At 30.7% G+C, this 22166-nt stretch overlaps 1 long non-coding RNA gene across 8 annotated transcripts in view; it reads right to left on the bottom strand.

Annotated features, from left to right (window-relative positions):
• The window catches only part of LOC139424883 (uncharacterized), a 180160-nt gene that overhangs the window by 116612 nt on the left and 41382 nt on the right, over positions 1-22166 (bottom strand). For all 8 annotated transcript variants that reach the window (XR_015434258.1, XR_015434262.1, XR_015434263.1 and 5 more), the window contains one exon: positions 17126-18688. This is a non-coding gene — a long non-coding RNA (uncharacterized LOC139424883). The remainder of the gene's footprint in view (positions 1-17125; positions 18689-22166) is intronic.

Genomic DNA, 22166 nt, shown 5'->3' with positions numbered 1-22166 from the left:
TTTCCAACACGTTTTTTTTTTTTTTTTAAATTGTACTAATAATTTTTGTGTACAAATATTAACGTTGAAAAACTTTGTAGCTTAACTACCATTACAATTATTCAATTCCCATTCATTAGTATATAAAACATGTAAACTTTATCTCGTTTTGATAGATAATCATTTACATTGTCGTTCACATACTTCTCGCATTGGACACTTTCGGACGTGAACAGAACTCGCTCAGGGGATAAAGCGTTCTCCTTCGAATGAGGTAAACCGGTTTCGAATCCAGCAATGGCTTGTCGAAACAAATTCCGCATCTGGTTTGCACCGACCACAGTGCTGGCGTGAAATATCCTCAGTGGCAGAAGGGTCATGGGTTAGAGTCCCTTTATCGTCAGGCTACCCGTGGGAGGATCTCGTGGTCCTCCACTCCATGTAACGCAAAATGCGGGTTAATTCCATCAACAAAAAGTCCTCCACGAAGGCAAAATTTCTCCAAGTACTTGATCCTGGAATTCCCTTGTCTTCTCGATTGGGTTCAAAATGACAAGGCTACGGAGAGGAGCATTAGTAGTCGTAAACCCAAAAAATTAGGTCGGCTGTTTAACGACGGTTATAAAATAAATAAAAAAAATATAATAATAATATAAATATTTATATTTGGTTCTGTAATCATTGGTACTGTAACATTAGTTTTAACGTTAAAGTGATTGATACAAATAAATTTAATACCATTTTTTAAATTCGGTATTTGTCATACGTTGGTTAATTTTTGTGGGTAAACTGAAAATTTTTAGTTCTTGATTAAATTAATTAAATTTTTTTTACTAAATTAAATTTTTCTGAGTCACTTGTCACTGCGAATAAGGAACTCGGAGTTTCGAAAGGTTGGCTGAAAATGTGGGTAGTAAACTATTAATCAAAGCACGTGGAAGTTTTTCTAAGTTTGTAACTACCTAAATTTACACAAATTTCTTGACTTACTTATCAGATTTCTTTTCATATGTAAATACTTCCTAAACTATTGTGGTGATCTAGAACATCCGATAACAAATTTTAAAAAACAAGAAACATCGTTCATGATCTAGATTTTGGTACGATTTGAAACAATCTGGCTGGCTTTCGGAAGACGTGGAAACTTTCGTAACAGTCACTTTATGGCCCAAAAACACATAAAATCAAAATGAAAACATTCAGGCTTGCTGGGATTTTATACAGCTTCTAAATTGCATGAAATAAAAAATGGTAACTGTGAAAATAAAAATGAAAATAAAAATATTAAATTTAGAAGTAGTGAGAATTTTATTTATAAGAATCTCTTCGTTGGAGAGAGTATCCAACATTGAGCCTTTACATCTTTCGCGTTTACGAAAGCTTTATTTTTTTAATGTGCCTTTTCGTATGTAACATAAGCACTTTAAAGCTTTAAGAAATAAACCCAATTCTCTTAAAGACCAATCTGTTTCTGAAATAGTCCATTTAATTTATTTTAAGAGCTTGAAAAAGAGTTTGCTTCAAAGTTTTCATTTATAATTAAATAATTATTTTAATTCATTTTTTATTTTCCCCTTCATATTTAAAAACTAAGATAGAAAAATAAATTGTAAATAAATATGAGTCTCATTTGCTTTGTCAAAATAAAAGCAAAACGTATCCTGTTTCTCGCTGAGGAGACTGTTATATACCTTCTTATATTATATATCTTTATTATACTGTAATATACCTTTATTCTACGGTATATACCTTTACATATGGTTATATACTTTTTATATTGTGTTTATACAATGAGGATGTTTTCTAGAGTAAGCACAAAGTTTTGCTTTTTCTTTCTTTTCTTTAGAAAAAAAGAAAAAAGAAAAGCAGTGAAATTATTTTGATTGAATTAGAACTATGTTTTTTTCTAGTGAATATAAGTTTCTTACTAAAGGCTTTAAATATCAGGAATAATTTTCTGATAGGAAAAGAGTGATTTTTTTTATCCTTTTGAGTTCCTTAAAAAACAAATATCTTGAAGTAGTATTTACAATAATTTTATTGGTTCAAAATAATTATAAATTAAATGTGTCTTAAGCGAATATCACACGAGAGAAAAATAAGAGCAACTATAAACGGTAGGACGGGCGATATAAAAATTTTTTTATATCGTGATGCATCGTTAATAGCGATGCATCGCGATATAGTATTTTTGAAATTCATTTACTTGTAAGGCACAGAAAGTAGGATTTCTATCAAAACTTCATACTCAGATTGATTTAAATCAATTTATGAATTTGAAGATACATATGTTTTGCTAAAGAAAGATATTAATGTTATATTTTCTAAAAATGATCGCGCAAATAACGAAAGATTTCTTAGCTTAAAAATAAATAAAAAAATAAATAAAATTGAAATTTATCAATATAATATTTATCTAACAATATAGAAAGAAAATTTAAAAAATAAGTTCGTTAAAAATTATTTGCAGGCTTAAAACAAAGTGCTAAAAAAAAAGAACGCTTTTAAAACAACCCTATTTTTTATCATTAGATATTATTTCACATAAATAATTAAGTTAAATTGAATAATTACCAAATTCTGAACGAAAAAACAAAGTAAGGTTTAATTTCTTGAAAAGAAAAACAAAAGAATTATGATATTCAATAATATATTTAACTGACAATATTGAAAGAAAATTAAAAAACACGGTTATACTCTTTAATAAAACGAAGTGCTTAAAAAAAAAAAAAGAAGTCGCAAACCTTACTAATTTTTTTGAATAAACAAAGTTGATTGACTTATGTCCAAATCCAAAAGAGAAAAAAGAAGTTTTGTTTTAATTTTATTTATAAAAACAAAAACAACTAAAGATTTATAAATTTAAAATTTTAAATTAAATTTAAAAACCCATTAAATTATTAGAAATTTTATCCCAAAAGTTTTTAATAAATTAAAATAAAGTAAAAAATAGCCTAACAAATTTAATTACTTTGTAATTTAATTCTTTATGGGCACCTTAAATTAGATTTCCGATTGTAATAAATTCAATAATGTAAAAAATTACTTAAGCATATAATATCAAAATTAATTTTCACATTTAAAAATAAATAAAAAAGTTTTGTTTTAAAATAATTAATTTACCTAATTAATTAAGAAACACTTCTTTATATATTCTTTTCAATAATAGATTACATTCAGAACAAGGTAAAGGCGGCGATCACTAAGTCAGTCCCACTGAAAATAATCTACAAGAAACGATATCAAGTCGCGACAAAGGAAAAGAAAAAAACTATGAGGCGCGAAAACGAGCATGCGAAATCACGATATATGTTCTCAAAACTGATTCTGTTTCTACCGCTCATCAATCAAGGCCGTTTCAAGACGATACGTACATCGTCTTCCCCAGCGCGAGTTGGATCGGAACGTAAGAGAAGATCCTTGCGTGTCTTGTATCGCTATATCGTTAGTCTTCTTTACTCGACAGCTGATGCATCGCCTGGAACGAAAGTCACTCAGTGGCGTAGCGAGGGGTGGGCAAGGGGGGGCATCATGCCCAGGGCGCTACTCACAAAGGGGTGCCAAATGGTCCGCAAAACAAAAAATTGCTGGATAATTTTTTTTATTATAATTGATTTCTGGAAAATATATTTTAAATTTGTGCCAGTGTAATATAATAAATGTTAATTCATAAATATTATTCATAATATTTAATTCATATAAATATTATATTAAATTCATATTCATATTAAATATATTTCAATATTTAATTCACGTCCTTGTCATCGCGCTCTGCTTAGAATAAAACTGAAATGTTATTAAATGTTGTATATAAGTTTAATGTCAGCATAAATTATATTGTATATTTCACTATGTTATTACCTTTCAAGTTCAAGGCATTCTTGGTAAGTAATAAATCAAATAAGATTACTTACTACATCTATTCGACGATTCTATTATTAAGTGAATAGAGTATGAAAAAATTTGTTGTACTCATATTTGTCACCACAGATTCAAAATGAATTCATTCATCTTCTGGCATCTACAGTTCGAAATCAACTAATAAACGATATCAAAAGAAATAAATATGTATTATGGACTTTTGTTTGATTCAATTCCTGATATCTCTCATCGAGAACAAATGTCCCAAGTCGCTAGGTATGTAGATGCTGATTTTATCAATAAAAAAGTTTCCATCAAAGAATCTTTTTTGAGTTTTATTGAAATACATGCTAAACATGCAGCCTCGATCGAAAATACAATTTTAGAGAAATTAAATTACGATAAAATTTCATTAACAAACTGCAGATCACAATGTTGCGATAATGCTGCCGTGATGGCAGGTCACACATCTGAAACGCGATGGAGCGCCAGAATAGAAGCGGTTATCGTTATCATCTATGGGCTATAGAATATAAGAACTAATAGAAAAATTAGCAGAGCACACTACCACTACAAGTGACAACAGAAGTGAAGCTACAATTCTGTTGCAAAATATACTAACCTTTAGTTTTATAACTTTAGTTAATATCTGGTACGAAATCTTAAGAACGATTGATCGTGTGCAGCTCAGATTACAAGATCCTAGAATGAATTTTAGAGAAGTGTTCCATGATCTTGAATCATTAGCGACTGAACTAGCCGAAATTTGAGACAAGCTCTGTAAAGAGGCAATAGAAAAAGCAGAGTCTCTTTGTGAAAAATGGTATATGGATACAACAATACGTGCCTGGAGAATTGGCTATGGTGGTCTTTCCGCAGAAATTGAAATTTCTCGCGTTATGAAAAGCACTTTTGATCGTCTCCAACAAGAAATGTGTAAACGATTAATTGACCTTAATTTCAAATTTGGATTTCTACTAGACGTTGAAAATTTATTAAACAAGGATAATGTTGATAACGACATTGAAAAAAAATTTTAAAAATCTGGGTGAATTTTATGATACAGATTTCAATGTAATAGAACTTTTTATCAAAATATGTGACAGCAAAATGTTACTCCGCAGTAGAAAAGAAATTAAACCTAAAACTCCATTAGAATTTCTTACTTTTATAATCAATCTCGAATGGAGAAGATGTTTTTCCAAATCTGAGAGCGGCATTTGAAATACTCCCGACTATCTCAGTATCAATTGCTAGCTGCGAACGTTCATTCTGCAAATTAAAATTAATTTTGACAGACCGCCTAAGTGACCTAGCATTTTTAAGTGTGGAAAGAGAACATTTTTAAATGATCAATTTTGATGATATTATTGATACATTCTCTTCATCAAAAGCACGGAAAATTTAGACATAGTAATAGTTTTATTAATGTATTATAATCATATGATTATTAAATATATGTATCTCCTTAGAGATAATAAATATTTACTTTTTTATTGTTTAAAAACTGCGTGTTTTTAAAATATTTCTTTATAAATATGTAAAATAAATAATAGGTATCTTTTGAACTAATTCTAGATGATCATATACATTTCAAAATCTAGTCTTGTTCTCTCAACTACATTTTTTGTCTCAAATTTAAAGCCTAGCTTGAGTCTATGACTTTATTTATTTATTGATTTGCTAGTATATTTTACATATAATATTATATAGTTTTCGAATGGGGGGGGGGGCGCTAAAAGGGTATTGTGCCCCGGGCGCGAGTTAAGCTCCCTACGCCACTGAAGTCGCTGTATCGGTGTTAAATCGATGTGTCACGATATATCGATTTATAGCCCAGTCCTAATTTGCGGAAACTCAACTCTAAAGGCAATTTCGCAGTTAGTAAATTCGCAGTAGCAATTTCGCATAGTATAAAAAGGATTATGATTTCTAGCTCATTTTTATGAATATGATATTAAGATGCAAATGAATTCCATGTTGCATCTCTAAAGAGATAATAAAAGGGGAATAGAATTAAATACTATTTAGTATTTTTTTGCGTTCAATCGAGTGACTAGTATTATAAAAGTTATTTATGTTTTATGTATAAAAGTAAAGTTTATTTATACATATTTACGTATCTAGAATTGCTAGCTAGGCAAGTGAGGTATCGTACACGCGAAATCGAATAAAACCAAGTTGTCTGATTTAATACTTGAGCAACTCAAAAATTTATAAAAGTCTCCGGTGTAGAAAGAACATTTTCTTTACTTTGACTTGTACCACTTTATGCAACTGACATTGATATCTAGACAAGTAAGGCTTCTCTTCCAATTTAATTTTTTATGCTTAATCCCATAAAATAGTCCTTTGAAGCAATTGTTTAGAAGAAATGAGGATTTAATGTATGAAATATGCAAATTTTGACTTACTCTTTAGTAATAAAATATTTATAGCATGAGAACCATTAGATCTATCAAATCAATTCTAATTTTTGTTTTAAATTTAGCCTAACAATATATATCAACTCCGCCACATGGATAGCTTCGGCTATTCCGTGCCCCAGTCCCAAGCCTGGATAAAGGAGGAGGGTTGGGCGTAGGGCTAGTCCCTCTACCCCTACCCCGTAAAACATCCCTGACTACAGAAACCAAAAGCATATCGGGCCAAATTCTCTTGGCGGAAGCAATGACTTGTGAAATTTCAAATGACAGTTATCTAATCTGGAATGAGGAAATCGGGCCCATGAAGTGTCGAAGGGAAAGCCATTTGGAGCTTTTGATGCAGAAGAAGTCATTGATGAAACCTAAACACAAGTTACGAATTGGTGCTTAGAATGTAAGAACTATGTACCAATGTGGAAAAAGCAGACAGGTCAATGGAAATGGATAGATACCAATTGGATATCTTGGGAATATCAGAACTAAGATGGACAGGTTTTAGCAAGCTTAAAACTGGAAGTGAACAAATCATTTTGTACTCAGGAGCTGAAGAAAAGCACGAAAGAGGCGTGGCGCTAATCATTAATAAAGAAACAGCGAAGAGTCTTTTGGAATGGGAACCAATCAATGATAGAATTTTATTTTATTCAAAATACATTAAACTATCAATTATTCAAGTGTATGCACCAACGAATGATGCCGATGAGGAGGAAAGGGAGACATTTTATGATCAACTACAATGTGTTTTAAATCGAGCTCCAAAACATGACATGATAATTCTTATGGGAGACCTTAATGCTAAGGTTGGAAAACGGATTAGTGATGATGAAACCTCCATGGGAAACGAATCACCGGGCGACAGGAACAAAAATGGAGAACTGTTTGTTTCCCTGTGCGAACTAAATAGTTTGAACATAGATGGGAGTAGATTCAAGCATAGAGAGATACATAAATGAACATGGACCTCACCAGACGGAAGAACAAAAAATCAAATAGATCATATTGCAATTAATAACAAGTTCAGGAGCTCACTAAGAGACGTAAGAGCGATGAGAGGTGCCGATGTTGGATCAGATCACTACTTGATTCTAGCAATATTAAAAATAAAATTAAGAAAATCATCAAAGAAGACGGGACATAAAACAATAAGCTATGACATTGCTAAGTTAAAAGCCAAAGAGTGCAGACAAGAATTTTCAATCGAGTTGAAAAACAGATTTGAGCTGTTAAGGGAAGAAGAAAATCATAGCAACACTCAGCAATCAGAAAATGAGGTAAAAGAAAAAGTTGAAGAGACTTGGGAACAGATCAAAAACATTTATTGCGATGTAGCAGAAAAAGTGTTGGGTAAAATGAAATGAAAGAAAAGCAAAGAATGGATAACGGGAGAAACATTAATTCTAATTGAAAACAGAAGGAAAAAGAAAATACAGATGGAAACTACAAAGTCTGAAAGATTATTTAATCGGTATAGACAGCAGTATAGTCAAATTGATAGAGAAGTATAAAGTCAATTAGAAAAGACAAAAGGAAATATTTCAGACTTTGCCACTGAAGCTCAAGATGCAGCGCAAAAAGGACAAATAAGTACTTTCTATCAGAAAGTGAAACAAATAAAAGGAAATAAACGAAATTCGCAATGTGCAATACGAGACAAAAACAATACGTTACTTACTACGGATGAGAGGATCGAAGAAAGATGGAGAGAATATTTTGAAGATACGCATAACACCATGTTGAAAATTCTGAGCAACTCCCAAATGTTACATTAAATGTAGCATCTACTGTAGATTTTTCTTTGGAAGATATCTCGCTGGATGAGGTACAGAATGCCCTGAAGGCCACAAAACCAAAGAAGGCTGCAGGGTGAGATGGAATCGTGGCAGAGATGCTTAAGGCAGATTTTGAAACCGCTACAAGACAGTTGCAAAAGCTCTTCAATGAAATCTGGAGAAATGAAAGAATACCAGAACAATGGAAGGAAGCAGTAATAGTGAAAATTCCCAAGAAAGGCGATCTAACAGAATGCGAAAATTGGAGGTGCATTAACCTACTTTCCATACCGGGAAAAATATTTGGAAGGATAATTTTGAATAGACTAAAACATGAAATTTATGAAATTTCAAGAGAAGAACAAGCAGGTTTCCACAGTGGAAATGGAACAATGCAGCAAATCTTCACACTTAGAAATATCATTGAGCAAAGCTTGGAATTTAATACCTCTTTATGTTTAAACTTGATTGATTTCAGTAAAGCTTTTGATTCAGTTAAGAGAGAGAAATTATGGGAAATTTTATCACTTTATACTATACCAGAGAAATATATTAACATAATAAGATATGTATGATAACAGCAAAACATGTATAGAAGTAAATGGAGAATTAACTGAATTCTTTTTGGTAAAACCTGGCGTGAGACAGGGATGTGTTTTATCAGGATTTTTATTTATACTGGTGATAGACTGGATTATGCGAAACAGCTTGAAAGATGAAAAAAGAGGAATAAGGTGGAATTTCACAACTACTTTAGAAGACCTTGATTTTGCAGATGACATCGTACTTATTTCATCCAAATGTACAGAACTTCAGCTTAAAACAGACAAATTCAACAAATATTCAAATAGTGTAGGTTTATTCATAAACAAGAAGAAAACTAAAGTAATGAGAATAAATCAAAAGAAAAATGACAAAATTAAAATCACAAATCACGAAATAGATGACATAGAGTCATTTAGCTATTTAGGTTCTATTGTAGATAAAAAAAGGTGGAAGTAGTGAAGATACTAGACAGAGAATAATCAAAGCAAGAACATGTTTTAAGGGATTACATAAATTTTGGAGAGAGTCAAATATTGAAATAAAGACAAAAATAGTTGTTTACAAAGCTATTGTTAGAGCAGTACTATTATATGGCACAGAAACCTGGAAACAGACTGAGATCGAAATACAAAAATTAGAAACCTTTCAAAACAAATGTTTAAGATTTATTTTTAAAATTTTCTGGCCTTACAAAGTATCAAATTAAAATCTATTAAAGAAAGCTAAAATAAAAACAACAGAAGATGAAAATAAAAAACGAAGATGGAGCTGGCTCGGACATATCCTTAGAATGTCCAAAGAAAAAATTACATCTGTTGCGCTTACATGGGCCCCTGATGGTAAAAGAATAAGAGGAAAACCCAGACTTACCATCCAGCTCATGTTTTTGAGCGAATTAAAAGAATGTAGAATATCTGTCTGGGAGGAAGCAAGATCTATTGCTAGAGACAAGAGGCGTTGGAGGGATATGCTAGAGGCTTTAAGTGCCCAAAGGCACGTAGAGGATAAGTAAGTAAGTAATAAATATATAACATAAATAATGTCTGATTTGACTCAGAATTTTATTGTCATAAAATGTTTTTACATTGCATTTTAACTGCAAATATTATCAAGAATATCACTTTCATGAAATACCAACTTTTTTTAATACCAAATTGTTTTTAAAAATATAGCAGAATTTTCAATCTCATGCTTACAATTTATTATTGTAAAATTTTAAATATTCATTATTTATATAAGATAATTTAATTAAAATTTGCAGGATTTATTTTAGGACAAATTTGCTGTATGTTAATTTACACACAAAATAAATTCAAATTTATTAATAACATAGAACATAGAAAAATAAACAATATTTTATTAATAGCATACTTTTCATGCACCCTGTTATTTTTGTTATAGGCTCTTTAAACGTATTTTGTATTTTAAATAATGCAAGAATCAATTTAAAAAATGTCAATACTTAGAACTTTATTCATTTACATAATTTTTTTTTTCAATTCCAATCATAAAAACAATATAACATCTTTTTCCTTCTACACCAGACAAATCTTACATGTTTCCACAAAATATCAGAAATAGAAGACAGAAATTACTATCAGGATAAAATTTTATCCACACATTATTAGAAATCAGTTAAGCCTTCAGGTATCCCTCGGAAACTTATTTGAAGTTTGATAATATTTTGATTATAGTTCAAAGATTATTCTATACACGAATGAAAGATTATTACATTTGGTTTTGTAGTTTTTATGTTGGGACTGAAATTTGCTTTAAAAAAATAAATGGTATTTATAAATGAAGACTATTGAAAATGAAAGTATATTGAATAATTAATAAGGTAAACTTACATACTAACTGCCATTGTAGAAAAGTAAAATATCAATAAATAACTTTGATAAAAAAAACAGTCTTCAAATTTGTTTTATAAGTATGATGTAACAATTATTTATTCGCATTAAACTAATAACATTAAAACTTATTATAATTTTTTCCAATCAAAACTTTCATTACTTTTCATAGAAATAATTTCTTAATTAATATAGAGGAATAATTTTTCTGGCATTTCACATTAAAATATTAGCCAAGCAACTAGCCAAACTTCGTTGCATTGTTATTTTAAAATATAAAACATAAGAGATTGTATTTATTAATTTTAAATTTCAATCCTTATTTCTGTTGATTAAAAAAACATGTTTTCTATTGTTTGAAGAAAAAAATTAATTTTCCTTAAGAATTCTTTAATTTTTGAATTGCTTCCTTAATGCAATTTAGAAAAATCAGAAAACATATTCGGTAAATATTTACCTTATCCCCCACAAAGTCACTCCATTTTATGGTAATTATTAAAAACTTTTTTTAAAAAAAAAGTAGTGAATATATTATATAAAAATAATGTTTAAAATTAAAAATTCCACACTTCAAACTGCTCTATATTCTACAATCCCTTTCCGTTTTATTTTCTTATCTGCTTCTGCATTCGTCCCCTCTCTGTTTTGGTGTATTTTGATTAGCATAATATTTTGTTTATTATTATTTAAAGTTAACACTCATTTATCTATAGATACTTTAGTTTTCTGTAATGGTAGCAAGCATACAATTTTACCTTACTAATTTTTCAATATAGTTTTATTTTCAATATAACGAAAAATGCTTTATAAATACAAAATTTTGTTGCATAATTATAAATAAGGCCCGGATTTTGATGACATTTGCATTTTTTTGCATTTTTTGTATTTTTGGACATTTTTTGTCCTTTAGAGAATTTTTTTAGATTTAAATGGCATTTTTTTAAATTTTGGGGCGTATTTTGCATTTTAAAGTATTTTTTAAGTTTTTTGTTAATTTTTTCCAATTTTTATTATTTTTTGGGGTATTTTTATTACATGAAGAACAAGATTTGTCTTATAATTTGTCTTGATTCAGAAGATGCTGCATCAATTAAGATAGCGCAAAACGTGTAGGCCTCTGATAAAATCGAAGGAAACTTATCATTTATCAAGTCTAACTTTGCTATTGTGTCCTCGACAATTACAAGCTTGGAGAAACAAGAATTGGAACTTTGCGATGCAATAAATTCTATTGACGTAGTGAGTCAATTGTTGCAAAAAGCAAGTGGAAAGATAGCACAAATAGTTGCAGCTAAATTGAACAAAGTTTTGGAGAAGAACACTGGCTTCCAAACAATGAAGAAAATATCTAGGATATTAGCAGGTGAAGTAATATCTTTTCAAATTGAAGACGAATTGATAGTAAGTGAGACCGTCTTTTTCAAGTACGCACCAATAACATCAGTAGACGTTGAAAGAAGCTTCTCCAGGTATAAAAATTTACTTTCAGACAAGAGACGCTCGTTTACATTTCAAAATATCAAAAATCATTTAATAATCCAATGTAATTCTAATATTTAGTAGATTTATTAGATGGAAATTGTTATATTCATTAAAGTTTCTATACAAAATGAAAATGTTTTGGAGTCAATACATTTTCCTTTTTTTTTGTTATTTTAGGATATAAAATATATTTTTCAAACTTTAATGAACGTAGAACAAGTAGTGCATTGCTTTATATTTTTTGAAATGACTCATAATATTAAAGAGTGAGAAATTCTTTTAGTTCAATATTTTTACTATATTTAAGTCATGTCATAAGGAATTTTTAGCGCAATGTTCGCATTTTTAGAGCACATTTTAAGGGCATTAGTTGAGATTTTTTAGCTCATCAAAATCCGGGCTCTAATTATAAAGTATAATAAAGATTGTATTTCTTAATTTTTAAATTTTAATATTCTTTTTAATTTTTATACCTGTTGAAAGTAAAAGCATGTGTTTGATTTTTGAAAAAGTGTAATTTTTTTTATTTGTGAAATAGTTCTTTTATTTTTTCATGCGAATTGCTTTAATTTTAGAAAAGCTTATTTTAAAACACGTTAGAAAACTAAGAAAACATCTGTGGCAAATATTTACCTTATCTCTCACAAAGTTACCCAATTTTTAAAAATACAAATTCTCAATACCCCTATCTGTTTCTACATTCATCCCCTCTTTTGTTTGGTTTATGATGATTTGCATAATATTTAGTTCATTATTATTTAAAATTAACTATTGATACTTTTTTATTTATACTTTACATTTATCTATTGATCCATTACTTTTCTACAATGTAAGTATGTACAGTGGTGGCCAAAAGTGTGGACACTTTTTGAAAGTCTCATGTTTTTCAGCTTTGTGTGCTTGTAGAATATATTAATTTTCACTTAAATACAAACGTTTATATATCAAATTGAAGGTAATTTAATGTAGAATTCAATAATAAATACAGTATTACAATATCTGTATTACGAAAAAAGTTATACAATTAATAGTAAGATCTATCTTAGATTTGCAATTTTTTAAAGTGATACTTTCACAATCAATACTTAGTAGGATAACCCTTAATTTTTAAGACAGCTTCACAGCGTCTTTTCATCGAGTGAACGAGTGTTTGGAGTTCATCTTTCATAATCACATGGTGCCAAGAATCAATTATAGCTTCACTTAGTTGTCTTTTATTGGATGGACGTTTTATTCGTACAAGAATTTTCAAACGTCGCCACAAATTTTCAATTGGATTGAGATCAGGGCTGTTTCCTGGCCATGGTAATATATCTATGCCTTTATTTTGAAACCATGCATTGCATACTTTTGCTGTGTGGCATGGAGCTGAATCCTGCTGAAAAATAAATGGTTCGTTGTTGGGGAAGAATTCCCTGATGGAAAGTATCAATTTTGGTTTCAGGACAGTTTCGATGTATTTTTTGGCATTCAGGATGCCAAATCAGGCCGAAAAAAATGCACAAGTGCTACTACCGATAGAAAAATTAAATGGCTATACCTTCAAGATAGAAAAATGTCATCAGATGCCATTAGATGTGAAATGAATGCAGTAAGTTCAAGAACAATAAGAAAAAGCTTATCAGGATTTGGACTACAAGCTAGAATTCTAAGGAAAAAACCATATTTAAATCAAAAGCAACGCGAAAAACGAGTTAAGTCGGCAAAAGAACACATTAAATGGTCAGAAAATCAGTGGAAGCAAGTAATCTGGAGTGATGAGAGTAAAATATCGCTCTTTGGAAGTGATGGTAGAAAATACGTGAGACGTAGAGTAGGTGAAGCGCTTCATCCTGATTGCATTGAAGCAACTACTAAAAATCCAACAAATGTCATGATTTGGGCATGTAGATCTGCAGATGATGTGGGCCGAATTCAAGTGATTCATGGCATCCTGAATGCCAAAAAATACATCGAAACTGCCCTGAAACCAAAATTGATACCTTCCATCAGGGATCTCTTCTCCAACAACGCACCATTTATTTTTCAGCAGGATTCAGCTCCATGCCACACAGCAAAAGTATGCAAAGCATGGTTTCAAAATAAAGGCATAGATATATTACCATGGCCAGGAAACAGCCCTGATCTCAATCCAATTGAAAATTTGTGGCGGCGTTTGAAAATTCTTGTACGAAAAAAACGTCCATCCAATAAAAGACAACCAAGTGAAGCTATAATTGATTCTTGGCACCATGTGATTACGAAAGATGAACTCCAAACACTCGTTCACTCGATGAAAAGACGCTGTGAAGCTGTCTTAAAAATTAAGGGTTATCCTACTAAGTATTGATTGTGTAAGTATCACTTTAAAAAAAATCAAATCCAAGATAGATCTTACTATTAATTGCATAACTTTTTTTTTAATAAAGATATTGTAATACTGTATTTATTATTAAATTCTACATTAAATTACCTTCAATTTGATATATAAACGTTTGTATGTAAATGAAAATTAATATATTCTACAAGCATCCAAAGTTGAAAAACATGAAACTTTCAAAAAGTGTCCACACTTTTGGCCACCACTGTAAGTTTAAATTACTAATTTTTCAATATAGTTTCATTTTCAATAGTCTTCATTTATAAATACCATTTATTTTTTAAAAGAAATTTCAGTCTAATCATAAAAACTATAAAACCAATTATACCTCTCATCTTTCATTAGTTGTGTAGAATAATCTTAGAACAATAATCAAAATATCTATCAAACTTAAAATAAGTTTCTGAGGGATACCTGAAGGCTTAAATGATTTCAAATTAAAGGTATTTAATCTCTTTTGGTCTAATAATGTGTTGATAAAATTTTATCATGATAATAATTTCTTTCTTTTATTTCAGATATTTTGAGGAACCCTGTAAGGTTTGTCTGGTGTAAAAAAAGAGATGTAATATTGTTTTTAAGGTTGAAATTGAAAGACAATAATTCAAAATTGAAAATACACTTGTTAGTAAATGTTTTACTTTTTACGCTGATTCTTGTGTTATTTAAAATGTAAAATACGCTTAAAGCCTATAAGAAAAATAATAGGGCACATAAAACAATTTATCCTAATACAACATATTTTTTTCTAGTAATTAATACATTTGAATTTATATGGTATATGTTACAATAAATTTGTCCTAAATTATATCCTGTAATTTTTAATTAAATCATCTTATACCAATAATTAAATTCTTAAATTTTACAGTAATAAGTAAATATGACATTGAATTCAGGAAAACCAATCCTCTTTTATTTAAAATTTTTCGTTTCTACATTTCACGCATTAAACCTTCATTTCTTCTCAAAAATTATATCAAAGGACTATTTTACCGGATTAAGAGTAAAAAATTAAATTTGAAGTAATGCCTCACTTGTCTAGATAGCAATGTCAGTTGCATAAAGTGTTGTTAGTCTAAGTCGAAAAATTGTACTTTCTGCACATAAAACCTTAATAAATTTTCAAACTGTTAAACTATTAAATCAGACAGCTTGGTCCTATTCTCATTCGATTTAGCGTAATGATATGCATAGGTAACGATATCTTACTTGCCTATTTAGCTATGTTAGATACGTTAATAGATATAAATAAAAAATTGTACTTTTATACATAAAACATAAATAACTTTTAGAATATTGGTCACTTCATTCAATTTAAAGAAATCGTAAAAATACTAGATAGTATTTAAAAGTCAATCCTATTTTTATCCCCTTAGCCTTTTAGAAATGCAACATGAAATACATTGTTAATATCAATTCCATATTAAGAGCTAGAAATCATAATTCTTTTCATACTATGGTGCTCCACTAACGCGGAAGTAAAGTTTTCAAAATTTCTATTTGTAGCTGAATAAAGAAGTTATAAAATGCAAAAAAAATTAAACGGGTATCAATTCAGCGTCTGTCCACAAACTGTTTTTAAAGCTTTTAAAATATATTAAATGGATTATTTCAAAAACAGGTTGGTCATTTAAAGCATTCAGTTTACTTCTAAAATCTTAAAAGTGCTTAGCTGACATACGAATATACACACTAAAAAAATAAAACTTTCGCAAACTCGAAAGATGTTAAGGCTCAATATTGGACAGGACTCAATATTGGACATTAACAAATAAAGTCGACACTGCTTCTAAATTTAATATTTTTACTTCTAAATTTACAATTACCATTTTTTTTAATTTCATGTAGTTCGGAAGCTGTATAAAATCCAAGCATGCCTGAATGTTTTCCTTTTAATTTTATCTGTTTTTGAGACATAAAGTGGCTGTTACGAAAGTTTCGAGGTCTTCCGAACCCCAGCCAAATTGTTTAAAGTCGTTGCAAAATCTAGATCATAAACGATGTTTCTTGCTTTTTAAAATTTATCATCAGATGTTTCAGATCTCCACAATAGTCTAGGAAGTCTCTTCATGTAAAAAGAAATCTGATAAGTACGACAAGAAATTTATGTAAATTCAGGCGGTTACAAACTTAGAAAAACTTAAGTCGTACTTTGATCAACAGTTTACTATCCTCGTTTTTTGGCAGAACTTTCGAAATCCTGAGTTCCTCATTCTCAGTGAGAAGTTTCCCAAAAAACTAAAAATTTTAAGTTTGCCCACAAGAAGTAACCAACGTATGAAAAATACCGAATTTAAAAAAAGTGGTAGTAAATTTAACTTTCATGATTACAGAGCCAAATATAAATATTTACATTAATACAGGATGAGCAGCCAAATTTTTCAACAAAAAATAAGCACTTTTAAGCACTCAAAAAGTATTTTTTTAACACTTTAAAAAAATGACATCATTAGGATATGCGCTCAAATAATTTTTCTCCTTCATATTGTTGAAAATTTTTTATATTTATTTTAACAAATGCAAAATAATTTTGAAAGTTACATGATCATGATAAAATAACTAGTTTCTAACAAGGAATTCTTTTCTTAATTACATTGGCCACCATAAAAACAACTTATGCGCAATTTTAAATATATTCAATATTGAGAGGATTATTCTATTTTTTAATTTAATAATTATTTTACACAATTATGAAAAAAAATATTTACTCAAAATTAGAATTCATTATTTACTATTAAGAAGGTTATCAATTGTATTTTATTAGATTTAAATAAAAGTTATTTAAGCACTGTCTTACCAGCAAATAAGGAAAAAAAATATAATGTAATAATGATAAAAAGAAAGGTCACGTACCTTCCATTCTCTGAAGCGAGTCAGGGTATCCAGTCATTGATTGAGCTCTATCTCTCCAGATAAATTACCAACAGAACGTCCACCAGCAGTCTGTCGGGCTTCAAACCAAGCTGCAGGTCTTCTTGTTCTGCAAAATATAATGGCCTGACCGATTGATATGGAACCACAGATCTTGGACAATACTGGATATCTGCCTTCGATGGTGTGACACATAACATAGAACTGCTTGACATTTTTTGGCCTCCATTGTTCAGCTGCAACGTTATGTGTTCAGTTATAATCATTTCTGCAAAACAAATCAGGCGAGTAAGTGGCGGAGAACAGCATCATTTGACAACTATTAGACACCTTGCGGTGATTACGCAAACATTGATCATGATGCCTCAAAGTCGAAATCATGACATCAGCTTCATCCAAAACAAAAATTCTCAACTTATCCAAATCGAAGTATCGCTCTCATCTAGCCAATGAAACACTTTTCCAGGCGTTCCGATCACAAAATTCTCTTTTATTGTAGAACCTCTTGTCAAGCTCTCGCCTCTAATAGCTCTTTGGAATTCAATCCCTTCGATAAATTGCGCCATTTTTTGCCACCTTGCCAATCTGCAGGGCAAACTCATATGTAGGTGATGCAAGCCCTGATCTATTCTTACTTAACTAGACAAAAGAGCCGCGATGGTTCAGGGGATAAAGCGTTCGCCTTCCACTGAGGTTAACTGGGCTCGAATTCCGGCGATTGCTTGTTGATACGAATTCCGCATCTGGCTTGCACCGACCACAGTGCTGACGTGAAATATACTCAGTGGTAGACGGAACATAGGTTAGAGTCCCCTTGCCGTCAAGCTAACCATGGCGTGGTCTTCCCCTCCACGTCAGGCAAATGCGGTCTACTTCCTCCAAAAAGTCCTCCACGAAGGCAATTTCTTGATCCAGGAGTTAGTTCCCTTGTCTTCTGGATTTGTTTCAAAATTACAAGGTTATGTAGTTGAACATTAGTTGTAAAACCGAAAATTGGGTCGCCTGTTCAATTACGGTTATAAAATATAAAATAGAGATAGACAAAACGAAAACTGTAGTTTAACCTGTGCGATTATGTTGACTGGGGGATCAGCTAGCAAAGATGCAAGAGTTTTTTCTTGACTCTTGGAAGGAGCATTAATGGCTATTTTTAACAGATTTTGTGGCAGATGGAGCGTAAAATTTCACCGAGTACACAGCAGAGTCACCGTTCTTTTGCAAAATTTCAACTTCATGGGATGAAACTAACAGATGAGTCGTTAGAATCTTTCTCATAATGGATATTTCAGCCGACGACAAACAAATTTCATCATAATCATCATTCGGTAAGATTTGCGTCAACTTTAACATCGTTTTTGTTGGTGTCAGTTGGAGAAGGTGTATCGAAACTCCTAAACGCTCGCTTTTTTGTGCCTGTAGACCTTTCTGGAGCTGTTGATCGAGATAGTGGTGAGCTGCCAGCTTCCTATGGCGTTAGAACAAGCTTAGAAGAAAGTCTAGAATAATCTAAAAGCTGGCTCAAGTCTGTCATTTAGGCTGTCATATCTAAAATCGAAAAAAAAATGCTCTATAAGAAAAATAAAGTTGCAAAAACAAGTTAAATAAAATAGTTATTAAATTCAGAGAAAAACAATATTTACTGTATATATTTAACATAAAAAGCTTCAACCAATCTTTTTCTGTTTTTCCTTTTCTGTAAATCTCTCTTAATTTTCTATTGAAAACAAAACTCTCTTTCTCACACTTTAAAATTCACATGCTGTCTTTTAAACTATTTTTAGTTCAAGTATGCATTAATTGACCTTGACATTTTTCCCTTTGCTAACTCGTGAGAAAACTATATTCCCATAGACCAATTACAATGATTTCCTTTATTCCCTAAAATGAAACATTCAACTAATTTACTTCGGAAGATTTTCCCTAATTTTTATTGAGGAGCACAACGATTTTGTGACTTGAATGCTAGCTCTTTAGGAATGTGTCTCAATAAATGATATTCAGGTATAGCCTGGTGCCTGAAACCTGCTTATTTCCATCTCTCGGCTACGTCTGATTATATATATATAGTAACTCGTATCTTTTAGACTATTTGATATTCATAATCGATAACTGATCAGACAAAAATACTGACTGTAATTAAGTTTTGAATACAAATAAATCTCTGTCATTTCTTTTACCCAAATAATCACAGTGATATAAACAAAATTTAAGAAATATTTCTCGTAAAAGTTTCTTTTTTCTTTCACACAATTAGCTTATACTTAAATCGCAGTACACAAGCAAAGGAGAAATCTTTTTCAATTGCAAATCGTAATCAAAGGAGGCAATTTAACTTTTTGAAAAGCAATTCTACTGTAGAGAATGATGGAAAATAAATTTAAAAATAATCAAATACATCAGTGTTCTCTCTGAACATTTTTGGGGGTCTGGAGGTTATATACGTATATAAAAAAAACTGATTTTGGAGGTTATATATACATATATATATGTGTGTGTGGAATACAGATCCGATCTACGAAGCATTCATCCTATCACGTGATGATATCAAGGACACTTACCTCTACATTTACTCTTCTTTTACTTTTACACCATGTAGTTGAAATGACTGGCTCTAGGAGGATGCCAGTGGAAATTGTAGCTTATTTTGTTATAATATATTTTTATTAAGTTTAGCACAGCTTCTTTATTTTTGAGAAACCCTCGCTTCACCCCCTTTATCCTACAAATGGGGGCTCGTCCACGGGAATGTGGATTGCGATTTGAGCAATAACTTTTCATTTTTTCAACGATTATAGCCAACGAGTCAAGGTTGAGCTATTAAAAACTATTTGAGCCGCGGAGGGCCAAAATTAATCCATTCTACAACGTCGATTACGTCGCGTAGGACGATAATCACAAAAAATTACTTGCTAACAAAAAAAATACGCTGAGCATTGCGTAACCAAACTTCGAAAATAAAAACTGTGGACCAAAAACTGTGACAACGAATCCATTTTCAAGTTCCGCGCAGGGCTGACTTGAATGAAAAACTACAACTGCTAGAAACGCCGTGAAGTTCCTGGAAACAGCTAGATTTACTGTGGAAATTGCCGGAAACAACTAGAATCGTCATCGAAGTTGCTGGAAAGTACTAGAATCACCATCGAAGTTGCTTGAAACTACTGAAACTACCGCATATCGTCAACTGATACAGAGTTCATGCCTGAATTGTGAGTTGCACCAGTGTTACCGGATACCAAAAATTTTATCTGCAAATAAACCTTTGAAGTAGGTGACTCTTTTTTTTTTCTTCTTTTTGTGAACTTCGAAATGTACAAATCAACAAAAACAGATTTAATAACATTAACCCAAGAACTAAATATTCCCACTCCTTCTAACGCTACAGTAATCGAACTAAAAACTATAATTGAAAATTCAGACGAATATAAAAAAGAACCGAACACAGTAAATGGTAAAAATGCAACAACTTAATTTAGAACTAGAAAAAGTAAAATTAGCTAGAATAGAAAAAGAAATTCAACTTCAATCACTTAGTCAAAATGAGCGGGATATGAGCGTAAACAGCAGTTCTGATTTAACAAATTCGCATCAAGATTTAGAATCACTTATTAAAAGTATACGAACCTTAACAGTAACTGTTCCGAGAAATCCTGAAAATCTTGGCTTATTCTTTAATTCTTTGGAGCGAGCATTCAAAACCAAAAACGTAAAAGATTAACTTAAATCCGAAATTCTCATAGCAATTTTGCAAGAAAAAGCAAACAAAGCGCTTTTATACGTGGAAGAGGAATTAAAAAATTACCAAAAACTTAAATCATTAATCTTAAGAGAAAACCAAATAACCCCTCAACAGTGTCTATTTAATTTTCGCCACCAAAGAAAAAATTTTGATGAATCACACATTCAATTTGCAACATGAATTCGTTCAACTTTTGAGTATAATTTACGTCTGAGAGAAGTAAATGACTTTAAAACATTATGTGACTTAATCATTTCGGATAAAATCTATGAAACACTAGACAGAGACACATCCGCCCATATTGGCGTAAGACAGGCTAATGGTTGGATCAAGCCTCTAATAAAGTAAATAGGAACAATTGCAGCAAAAAGAAAAAAAAACGCATCACTATATATTGCTAACATTTTTACTATTTGTGTAATGCACCATTAAGAAATAAAAGTTAATAACTTCAACAAGGAATGAAAAAAAAATTGAGTGAATTAATACACTTATTATTAAAGTTTATTTGCACAGTAAAAAATTCAACTAGCACAATCTTATTAATTTATTTTTATATAGCGGAAGATTGCGGCGACCCCCTGTATTTTGAGGGTCAGAAACTCGACTCCTGTTTGTTTTAGAAAAATAACGTTTTTGCGTCTGATTATGAAAATTAAAATATCGTCTACACAAATAACCACGTTTAAAGTTACCCCCTGGGAAAGAGTTTGAACGTGAAAGTCCGATCATTGGGAGAAAAAGTTATTCAAAGTGGTTTGATTTTTCTTTGCGCACTGCACTTCATGCATATAAATTAATAAAAACTTAAACTATTCACATATTTCTGAAATACAATTTTTACTTCAATTAAAATTTAAACTTCTGAAGCTTGAAGACATGAAAATATCTTTTAAATATCGCTGTATCCATCATACAACTTGTAGAAGGTAAGAAACTGATTGTTTCTGTCACAGTATCTGTTATAGCATCTATCTTCTATATTATATAAAACGCTAATACGTACGTATGTATGTATGTATCAATAAAACCGATGATATTTCTTTTCTCGCGCTGGCAACATTTTTCATTTTTAATTGATTGGATTCGGCGCGCAAGAGCACGTAGTGAGCAACCAGATAACAATAACCAGAGTGAGCATTATCTGGTTGTTCAATTCAGATTCATGCACTAAAAACATGACAATATTTAATTTAAACTCAATTAGGAATTAATTAATTAATTGAAGCGAGAATGCTTTAAAAGGCCGCTGTTGAATTGATATTTTTCTACTGGGAGCTACCT

This window comes from Parasteatoda tepidariorum, chromosome 5, assembly GCF_982258835.1.
Source record: "Parasteatoda tepidariorum strain Cologne lab strain chromosome 5, Ptep-v5.0, whole genome shotgun sequence".
Taxonomy (NCBI): Eukaryota; Metazoa; Arthropoda; class Arachnida; order Araneae; family Theridiidae; genus Parasteatoda; species Parasteatoda tepidariorum.
Note: the sequence above shows the minus strand (reverse complement) of the source record. Positions and strands in the feature narration are given on the sequence as shown.